The sequence below is a fragment of the Gossypium arboreum genome, chromosome 2, assembly GCF_025698485.1.
Source record: "Gossypium arboreum isolate Shixiya-1 chromosome 2, ASM2569848v2, whole genome shotgun sequence".
NCBI classification, from domain to species: Eukaryota; Viridiplantae; Streptophyta; class Magnoliopsida; order Malvales; family Malvaceae; genus Gossypium; species Gossypium arboreum.
This window is the reverse complement of record NC_069071.1, coordinates 52,985,593-52,996,549: the sequence shown is the minus strand read 5'-3', so window position 1 is coordinate 52,996,549 and position 10,957 is coordinate 52,985,593. Positions and strand designations below refer to the sequence as shown.

At 39.8% G+C, this 10,957-nt stretch overlaps 1 non-coding gene across 1 annotated transcript; it reads left to right on the top strand.

Moving 5' to 3' along the window:
- The first annotated feature begins 9,913 nt into the window (after positions 1-9,913).
- Positions 9,914-10,020, top strand: LOC128289539 (small nucleolar RNA R71). The gene has a single exon (XR_008279185.1). It is a non-coding gene; the product is annotated as a small nucleolar RNA R71 (small nucleolar RNA).
- The last annotated feature ends 937 nt before the right edge of the window (positions 10,021-10,957 follow it).

The window sequence follows — 10,957 nt, the reverse complement described above, 5'->3', positions numbered from 1 at the left end:
ATTAGACCTATGAAAAACATGATTAAACAATCTTAAAGGTCTCATCGTAACTATACTACTATCCGATAGGGAGATTTTAGTTAGTTTAGCATTCACACTATTCTTGGCACTCTCATCAAAATCTTGCTTAGTACCGCATACAGTGCGTTTTGGTGTCTTGAAATGGGTGGGTTGACTTTGTCCCCACATGGTGTGTAAGGCTGGTATAGAGTTGGTGTGTAGCAGATGGATTGGGTAGGATTCTTTGTCTGTATACTGTACTGATATGGGCTAAGGCCCAGACTGCTACTGTTACTGAAAAGGGGCCAAGGCCCTAACTGGATTTAAAAGGGCTTAGGCCCAGATTGCGCTTACTCAGATTGTTTGCTACAATGGGATTTCACACACTGAGTTTTTGTGAACTCACCCATCTATTGTCTATGCAGAAAATCCCCAGGCTGAGAAGGACTGAGGCGACGGAGGATTCAAAGGTGGCCACTCGACGTAGTTAATTTAATTAAAAATACCATAATTTAGATTTTATTTGATATCGGGTTTTTATTTTGTAATAAGGCCTTTAAAAGTTTGTTTTTAATTTGGGGTTTATTAGCTTTAAAGACTTTTATCTATTAGAAATAGGACATGTATTTTCAAGAAAACAGAAACAAATGTTTTTTTGAAAACATCACGCTTACGCAACACGTTTTAAAAAGCTTCCGTATCGAACACGGTTTTAAAGTTTAATAATAAATGGTATACTTACTATTTTACTTAAACAACTTGAGTTTTCTCAATAAATTAGGCCTCCTAGTCATTCGTTAAGAACCTAAAGAAGTTGTTTTAAAGAACGGACTTTTCATCAAATAGTGTTTTCGAATAACCTCTCCAAGGTGACACACAGATTCAGCCATAATGTCTAGGTTGGGTTTGGGGTGTTACATTTAGTGGTATCAGAGCTAGGTTACAAAACTCGACTGTGGATTTGGGTTTTTTCCGAAAACGTGAAAATTTCAACAATGTTGTTTTGGTTTAAAGAGATTATTTGGGTTTATGCTTGCTAAAGTAGTGGTACACCGAGTTTCTGCGCTGATCTTGTAAGTCTTCTGATTGTTATTTCTGAGAGAATAATATCAAAATGTCATAACTGAAACCACATTAGGTAGTAAACTGTATTGAAAGTCTTTAGGGTAAGCTACAAACGTAGTAAGACTACAAACTGTGAAAACCAACTCTGACATAATATTGTTCATAAGACATCTGTTTTAAATACTGAAACAATAAATTGATTGGCATAAAACTTTTAATACAGATAAAAGTGTGATTGGATAATAAGCACTAGGAGTACCTGTGGTAGAGGCCGCGACAAAAGCCATGGAGGTGCTCGGGCTAGGTCTTTGTCTTCTGGACACTAGCTTAATGAGGAAGTTAGAGAGGCACCAGCTTCACCTATGGCTGAGAAAGGATCTCAAAATTGAGCAGCTGGGGATGAAGCACTGTCCCAAGCAATGTTGAGGATTATAGAAAGGGTCGCTGAGCATGGTACCTGTAATGTGGGCCAAGAGTCGGTTACGGAACAACTCAGGTCTAATGGGAGATATTCAGGGGCATTGCTGGAGTTGCCCTTAATGTGGCTGAGTACTGGATAGAGGCCACAGAAAGGATCATGGATGACCTTGACTACACCCCTAAGTAGAAGCTAAAAGGTGCAACATCTCTACTGAGGGACGAGGCCTATCAGTGGTGGCTTACGGTCAAAGAGGGAACTCAAGCTGATCCTTTAACCTGGGAGTTTTCAAGACTACCTGCAAGACTAAATATATGGGTGCCAGCTATGTAGATGCCCGTAGGAGGACAGTGGCTGAATATGAGGCTGAATTTTTACGACTGAGCCGCTATGCATATGGGATAGTGGCAATAGAATACGAGCGGCGTGTTCATTTTGAGGATGGCCTCAAAGATGGTTTAAGGGTTCTGATAGCTCCTCAGAGGAAGTGTGATTTTGCATAATTGGTTGATAAGGAAAAAATCGCCGAGGATGTGACGCGTGCTGAGCGCCAGAACAGAGAGAAAAGTAGCGGTAAGAGGGATGCTGATCCCTCATATTCTTTTTAGAGGTTTAAAAAAAAGCCTAGAACTTATGGGCCAATCAAAGGTAGGACCCCTGTTGTTGCAGCTGCTACTTTTGGACCATAATTTTGTACTGATTGTGGGAAACGCCATCAAGGTGAATGTTGGAAGAAGATGGGTGCATGTATGAGATGTGGATCATTGGAGCACCGTGTTAAGGATTTCCTACGGAAGCCCGATCAGGTGTAAGCTACTGGTTTTGGTAATGTTCAGTGGGGTGGTGAGCAGCCACCGAGAGGCTGAGGTCTGGCCAGGGGTGGCAATGGTGTGGGCCGTGGTCATGGAGCACCAGGAAAAGGTACTGGTTATACTGAGGCGAGGCGGTCGGCACTGGTTTACGCTGCATGTCGTCGAGAGGACAGAAATGCTCTAGATGTTATTACTAGTATGTTCTTTATACGTAATGTACCTTATACTGCATTGATTGATGTTGGGTCTACACATTCGTACATAGCATGCTCTGTGTCTAGGATGTTGAGTTTGTGGCTGAAAACACTATGAGTGAGATTACTGTGTTAAGCCCGTTAAGGCAGCCCATACAGATAAATAAGGTATTTAGAGACGCTTATTTGGAGATACAAGGAGTTATCTTTTCGGTCGATCTTATGGAGTTTCCTTTCGAAGAATTAGATCTAATATTGGGCATGGATTGGTTAGTTAAACATTAGGTATGCTTGGATTGTGGCACTAAGCGAGTTGTGCTGAGAACTGATGCTAAGGAGGAGATAGTGGTAACTAGGAAATGATGAAACTATTTGAGTAATGTAATCTCTGCACTAAGGGTCGAGAAGTTGGTTCGCAAGGGTTGTGAAGCATACATGGCCTATGTCAGTGTTTCAGATGTTGAGGACTCTTCGGTAAAGGATATCAGAACTGTTAAGGATTTTTTGGACATCAAGAGTTATTGGACCATGGGTTTTTCTGACCTAGTGTGTCTCTGTGGGGAGCTCCAATCTTATTTGTGAAAAAGAAGGATGGATCCATGCGTATGTGCATCGACTACAGACAACTAAATAAACTGACCATTAAGAACAAATACCATCTACCGAGGATTGATGATCTATTCGATCAACTGCAAAGAGCATCGATTTTCTCTAAAATAGATCTCTAGTTGGGGTATCATCAACTGAAAGTTAAAGAGGCCGATGTGCACAAGACAGCGTTTAGAACTTGTTATGGTCATTATGAATTTTTGGTAATGCCTTTTGGACTGACGAATGCACCAGTAGCTTTTATGGATCTGATGAACAGAGTGTTTTAACCCTATCTGGATAGGTTTGTTGTGGTATTTATCGACGATATATTGGTTTATTCAAAGACTGAAAACTAACATGATGAGCTCCTATGGGTGGTGCTGCAAATCTTAAAAGAGAAACAACTGTATGCCATGTTCAGCAAGTATGAATTTTGGTTACGTAAGGTAACGTTTCTTGGTCATGTGGTATCTGCTAAGGGAATTAGGGTTGATCTTTGGAAAATTGAGGCTGTTGTGGATTGGAAGCAACCTAGGACTGTGTCTGAAATTTGCAGTTTTCTAGGTGTGGCTGGGTATTATCGAATATTTGTAGAGGGGGTCTCACTAATTGTCGCACCCTTAACTAAGCTGCTACGTAAGGGCGTACCTTTTATCTAGACTGATGGGCAACAAGGGAGCTTTGTGAAGCTCAAGAAAGTTTTGACTGAGGCCCCTGTCTTGATTCATCCGGAGTTTAGGAAAGAATTTACAGTTTACAGCGATGCATCACACGTTGGTTTAGGTTGTATGTTGATGTAGGAGGGTAAGGTGGTAGCTTATGCGTCTTGCCAGCTTAAAACTCATGAGGTGAATTACCCAACACATGACTTGGAGTTGGCCGCAGTTGTATTCGCATTGAAAATTTGGAGGCATTACTTGTATGGTGAGAAGTGTATCATTTACACAGATCACAAGAGCCTCAAGTATCTCCTCATTTAGAAGGAGTTGAATCTTCGGCAGTGTACATGGATTGAGCTGCTTAAGGATTATGACTATTCAATTGAATATCACCCTGGTAAGGCTAATGTGGTGGTCGATGCACTGAGTCGTAGGGCTATGACTGATCTGAGAGCAATGTTTGCTCATCTTAGCTTATTTAATAATGGTGGGCTGAGCTCCAAGTTTAACTGGTATAGATTGAGCAGATTAGGAATAAACAGTTGGAGGATAAGTCATTGGGTCTTTGGTTCCATCAGATTGAGAATGATAATACTGCAGATTTTGGGCTAAACAGTGAATGGGTACTCTGTTTTCAGGGCAAAATCTGTGTACCAAAGGATACTGAGTTGAGGCAGTCTATACTTTGAGAGGCACATAATAGCCTTTATGCTACGCACCCAGGTGGAAATAAAATGTACAGAGATCTTTGTGAGCCATATTGGTGGTTAGGACTTAAGCATGAGGTGACTGACTTTATAAGGAAATGTTTGACTTGTCAACGGGTTAAAGCAAAACATCAGTTGCCTTATAGGTTGCTTCAACCGGTTAAGATTCTGATGTGGAAGTGAGAAAGAGTAACTATGGATTTTGTGATTGGGCTATCTCTAACGCCCTCCAACAAAGATTCAGTGTGGGTCATCGTGGATCGATTGACCAAAACTGCCCATTTCGTACCGGTTTGCACAAATTATTCGCTACAGAAACTGGCTAAGTTGTATGTATCTAAGATAGTAAGACTGCATGGGGCACCAATTTCCATAATATCTGACAGAGATCCTCACTTCACTTCTCGGTTCTGGAAGAAGTTACTTGAAACTCTGGGTAGACTTCAATACTGTATTCCATCCTCAGACAGATGGACAGTCGGATATGGTGATTCAGATACTAGAGGATATGTTGAGGAGTTACGCAATTAACTTTTGAGGCAGTTGGGAGGGTTACTTGCCATTGGCAGAGTTTGCATATAATAACAACTACTAGTCTAGCGTACAGATGGCACCTTTCGAAGCACTATATGGTCGTACGTGTCGCACTCCTTTGTGTTGGACTGAGTTGGGCGAGCGGCATGTTTTGGGTCTTGACCTACTATTTGATACCGAGGATACGACCAGATTAATTCGAGATAGACTGAAGGCAACATCAAACAGGTAGAAGCCATATTCGGATTTGAAGCGTAAGGAGATTGAGTATTCTGTGGGAGATTTTTTTCTTTCTGAAGGTTTCACCATGGAAGAAGGTGCTGAGATTTGGGAGTAAGGGCAAGTTGAGCCCAAGTTTTATTAGGCCTTACCGCATATTGAGATGAGTAGGACCAGTTGCCTACCAGTTGGAGCTACCTCGAGAGTTAGAACAGATTCACGATGTGTTTCATGTCACTATACTGAGACGTTACTGCTCTGATCCTTCGCATGTTGTACCAGTAGAGGAGATTGAAGTCAAACCAGATATGACCTTTGAGGAGGAATCGGTCCAGATTTTGGATCGAGAGGTGAAAGTCTTGAGAAAAAAATCAATTCTGTTAGTAAAAATTCTTTGGCAAAACCACAGCTCTGAGGAGGCTACGTGGGAACTCGAGGAGACGATGCGACAACAATATCTTCATCTATTTTGATCAGGTAAATTTTGAGGCCGAAATTTTCTTTTGGGGGGTAGAGTTGTAACGCCCCAAATCCTTTGTGATTAAATGGTGTGTTGTGTTGTATGGTTGGCTTGCTTGTATTGATGATTAAGGGTCTTGAGAAGTGTGAGAAGTCCTGGGTTTAAACCTGGGCTTTGGCTATTTTTTTGGTTTTTATTAAATAAAACCTTGGCTGCTAGGAGTAGGGTTTTTAAATAATTGGGGGGAAATTATGTCATAAAGAGCCTGCTAGCCTAGTGGTAAGTGGCATGTTGCATATGCTAAGGGACTTGAGTTCGAGTCTTATTGTACGCATGGGATATCCTTTTGTTGTGGTACCGTGTAGGAGGTTGTTTGCTAGTAGGATTCTGATGCTCTTGGACGGTGAAGAGTTTAAGGGGGAGTGGGGAGTGTGTAGCTAGTTTCAAGGAGGATTATAGGGAGAAAATCATGGAATGGATCAAGGAGTAAGGGAGAGGGAGTTGGTGGCCAAAAATGGGACTCTCCTTGTGCCAAAAACAGTCATAGGCACTTAGTGTCGAATTTGGCTAGGGCTTGTTCTCTTTTCCGGTAACTAAATCTTTTTGGTTCTTTTCAATCTCTTTTGTTGTACTGGAGTAGTAGTCGAAGTTTACTTGTGGCTATTTGGGTTTGTTTTGTATTATTTTTACTTTGAACTTGTTCCACCATTAAATACCTTGTATATGTAACATTCGTTTCTTCATCATTCTTCTTCTTCTAATCTCCTTGCCATAGCCGAATCTTCTTTACCCTTCTTCTCCCTTTCTTTCAACTGAATTTACCCTAACTGATTGCATCTCCTTGCCCCTCTATCTCTTTCAGTTTTGGCTGTAGTGATCGATTCATTCCTTTCTTCCTCCCTTCTCTACAGTGTAATCTAATTCTTGTTGGCCAAATAGTACTTTGGCATTGACCTTCTGTGAACCGATCTTTCTATTGTTCTTCTTTATCGATTTTGGGAGGGAGTGATAACGCTAGTGCTACCTTGTGAAACAACTATCTAGTTGGGGATTGTGAAACCGATTGTTTCATTCTCTAGAAGCGGGTTCTCAAAATTTGTGGTAAGTGTTAGTTGTGGGTTCAATTGTACATACAAACTTTCTAGTAGAGGATAATGGAATCTCAGTTTGAGTGCAGGCAATCTGTAAGAATTTGTAATCAATCCTCGACAACGACTAAGGTGTGAGGGACCTTAATCATTCGATCAAGGTAAGTGCCAAGCTATGATTTGGATAAGTATTATTTAGGGGTATAGTTACCCATTTGTTAAAGGATTAACGTTGGGATTATGATTGAATATAGGTTGGTGTTCGTGGGAACTACACTCTCTTCGCAAACAAGTGTGTGAACACTATCATTAGATGTGTGATATCAAAAGCCGAAAAGTCGAAAACTGGGATGTCGACACCACACAGGCGTGAGGCCGCCCGCGTCGCAAGCTATGTAACAAAACATGGCTGGGTAGTAGACAAGATGGCCATGAGTGCTTTCATGGACCAAAATGGTATTGGGTCATTTTGGGCCAACTGGGTCCCACGGCCCAATGGGCCTGTGGGCCCTATTCTGAAGAATCGCACAGAAGTTTGATAAATGTTGGGCGAGGCTGTGTAGACCACATAGCTAAGGCCATATTTGGACTTTTTGGCCATACGAGCATGTGGGTCCAAAAGGGCCTGTAATATGGGCTGAAAGCCCATTATCACTGTTTGACTATTAAGGTTGCACGGCCCGCCTAAGAGGACAGTGGACCCACTGTTGGGTCGGTAAGTATACTTAGATCCCATAATAGTAAAATAACCGTTATACCCTTGTAAGGTATATTGATTAAAATACCCTTGTATTATGTATGACTGTTTTTGAGCATGGCATTTCTGCATAAACGTATGATATTATGTTCCATTACATGGGGTGGGATATATGTTCCAGAGGAAGTGTACTAAAAGGCTATAAGCCTATTACTGGCAGCTCTACTGTAAATACTGCTTAGTACCGCATACGGTACGTTTTGGTGTGTAGGGATGGGTGGGTTGACTTTGTTCCCAAATGGTGTGTAGGGCTGGTATGGAGTTGGTGTGTAGCGGATGGATTGGGTAGGATTCTTTGTCTGCATACTGTACTGATATGGGCTAAGGCCCAGACTACTATTGTTACTAAAAAAGGGCCAAGGCCCTAACTGAAACTAAAAAGGCTTAGACCTAGGTTGCGCTTACTCTGATTGTTTGCTACAATGGGATTTCACACACTGAATTTTCGTGAACTCACCCATCTGTTGTTTGTGCAGGAAATCCCCAGGCTTAGAAGGATCGAGGCGACGGAGGATTCAAAAGTGGCCATTCAACGTAGCTAATTTAATTAAAAATACTATAATTTAGATTTTATTCGATATCGGGTTTTTATTTTGTAATAAGGCCTTTAAAAGTTTTTTTTGTAATTTGGAGTTTATTAGCTTTAAACACTTTTATCTGTTAGAAACAGGACTCGTATTTTCAAGAAAACACAAACAAATGTTTTTCTGAAAACATCACGCTTACGCAACACGTTTTAAAAAGCTTCTGTATCAAACACGATTTTAAAGTTTAATAATAAACCGATATACTTTCTATTTTACTTAAACAACTTGAGTTTTCTCAATAAACTGGGCCTCCTAGTCATTCGTTAAGAACCTAAAGAAGTTGTTTTAAAGAATAGACTTTTCATCAAACAGTGTTTTTGAATAACCTTTCCAACGTGACATCACATATTCGGCCATAATGTCTAGGTCGTGTTTTGGGGTACTACATTAATTAATTATTATTCACAGACTAACACGTAAAATTTGAGGTCCCAAAACCACTATTTTTTACACCACTGAAAAATGAGATGTCACACTTGAAGTCAGCTAAGTAGTTGGATGAATGAAGTTATGGTATGAATGATAGGAGGCGTATAAATATGAAAGTGTACAATTGAAAATGTAAAGGCATTCGCCAAATATAGATACAGGAAAATCCAATTATTCAAGATGAAGAATCTATCACGAAAAGTAAAAAAAGGGTAAGTTGAATTCAGAACTCATTAAGTTCATATGAACTTACTAGTGTTATGTTTATGTTACATGTATTGCTCACCTTTCTTTAGTTTCTTATGCCTAGACATTATTTCTTTTAGGTATTTGGCATATTTTCGTATCTTGTTAATCAACTACAAAAGTGGCAAATTAACTTTAAGGGATTTAAAAAGTTAAGAAACTTAAAAATTTAGTGTTGTCTTTTCGTTGCTTTTCCTCCAACCTGGATGGAAATGGTACGTTCATTGGCACTAGTTCCGAGCTTGGAGTATTTTTGGGTCAGCTACCAGTTTAGATCTTTCATCCATTTGAACTTCCATTTTAGGCTCATCAAGGTTTTAGTCTCCTGCCTCAAACTCATCCTTCTCCTTATTAGAAAGCTTTTTATAGTTTACTAAATTTTTACCCAAACGTATTGCTATTGTATTTACATGCTTTTTTTATCCCTATAGGTATTGTTCTTGGTATTGCTTAGAATACGCGTGGCCATTTGCCTTTGCATCTCATTCAACATGCTCATGACATTGCACATTTCTTTTTTTAATTTGACAACATCGGTACAAATTTGTGCTTATTCGGTCTTTACGTGTTGAATGCCAGACCTTATGAGTTGCATCTTATTTACAATTATGTCAAAGCATTGACCACAACCAACATGGTCGTTACCCATGGATCTTTCTTGCAATCTTTGCATATGCAATAGTTGATATCGAAGATTTTTTTGATTTGGAGCTAGGTTTCCACTACTTTTATTACCTTCCCATTTTAGATATAGATGGTCCTTCCAACCAGGGTTGTAAGTATTCGAATAGGGATTCCCCCTATTACCTAAATAATTTACTTCCTTTGATTGTGTTTCCGAGTGTGACGTACAACTTTGAGCGACAACATTCATAAATGACTTAACAATTGTCTCTAAACAATGTAAGTTCTCAAAAAACTATTGATATATGTTCTCTTCCTTGACCACCTTAGCCACTAACGGCTTCTAGCTATATGAAAAGCGCTCGTTAGGCCACATGTACATGTTCATTGCCATGTCCTCGATCAATTGACAATCTTGCTCATAGGTATTGTTCATAAAGGCTCCGACCGATGTGCCATCTAAGCAGGCTCTTGGGCTGCTATCCAATCCATTATAAACAATTGCAATTGTAACTAGTCTTGCATACCATGGTGTGGACATTTCCTAAGCAATGACTTGAAGTGTTCCCACTCTTCGTATAATGTCTCTCCTTCAAATTGATTAAAATTAGTAATGTTAAGCCTTAGTTGGATGGTTCGTCTAATGAGGAAAAATTTATGTAAAAATTTCCCCGTTAAATCATCCAATGTCGTTATGGAACCTGACTCTTGTGAATCGAGTCATTCATAGGCATTCACGCAAAGCGAGAATGGGAACAACTAGAGATAGACCGCATCATATGTCACTCCATTATATTTGAATGTGTCAGGCAGCTATAGGAATCTTTTTAAATGTTGGTTTGGGTTTTCAATCCTATTATGTCAAAATTGAAATTTTTTTTGTATTATTTGGATTGTGACCGACTTAATCGCCAAATTGTTTGTGTTAATTGTTGGCCTCTAGATACTGCCTCAGATAATATCTAAAGGAAGTAAGACGTATTCGTGTAAGGTTCACTTTAGTCGAGCCATCAGTGACTCTTTTTGGAACTGTGCTAGTGGATTTAGTAGTTCTTCAAATAAAGGATTCTTTTAGGGCAAGTCAGTGATTTATCGTAATTCGGTGTAGTAGATTAAACTAGTTTTGACACTTAAGGAGCCTAAATACAAGAAGTTCCATTACATTTTAGTTAAGTTTCTTTAGTTTTACTTACATTCAATAAAATGTCCAAACTTAGTTTTTTATTGAACTTAAGAGTCAAATGAGGCCTAAGGGAGAGCTAACGTACTTTGTGAGTGAAAAGGAGACCATTAAAAGGCATTTTAGGCTGATACTAGATGCTATGTTCCAACATAGGAAACAGAATGAAGAAAATTCAAGTCTACCTCCAATGTCACAACACAGACTGAAGGTGTCGCAACATACCCCTAAATATGGCTATAGAGGAGCATATTGGTTGCTATGTAGCAACACAAGTCCCAGTGTGTCACGACATTGACTCTGGGACAAAAATTAAACACGAAGCAAGGGCATTTTGGTCCACACAATCAAACTTATAGCTCAAGAACATTAGCTAACCTAGGGTTA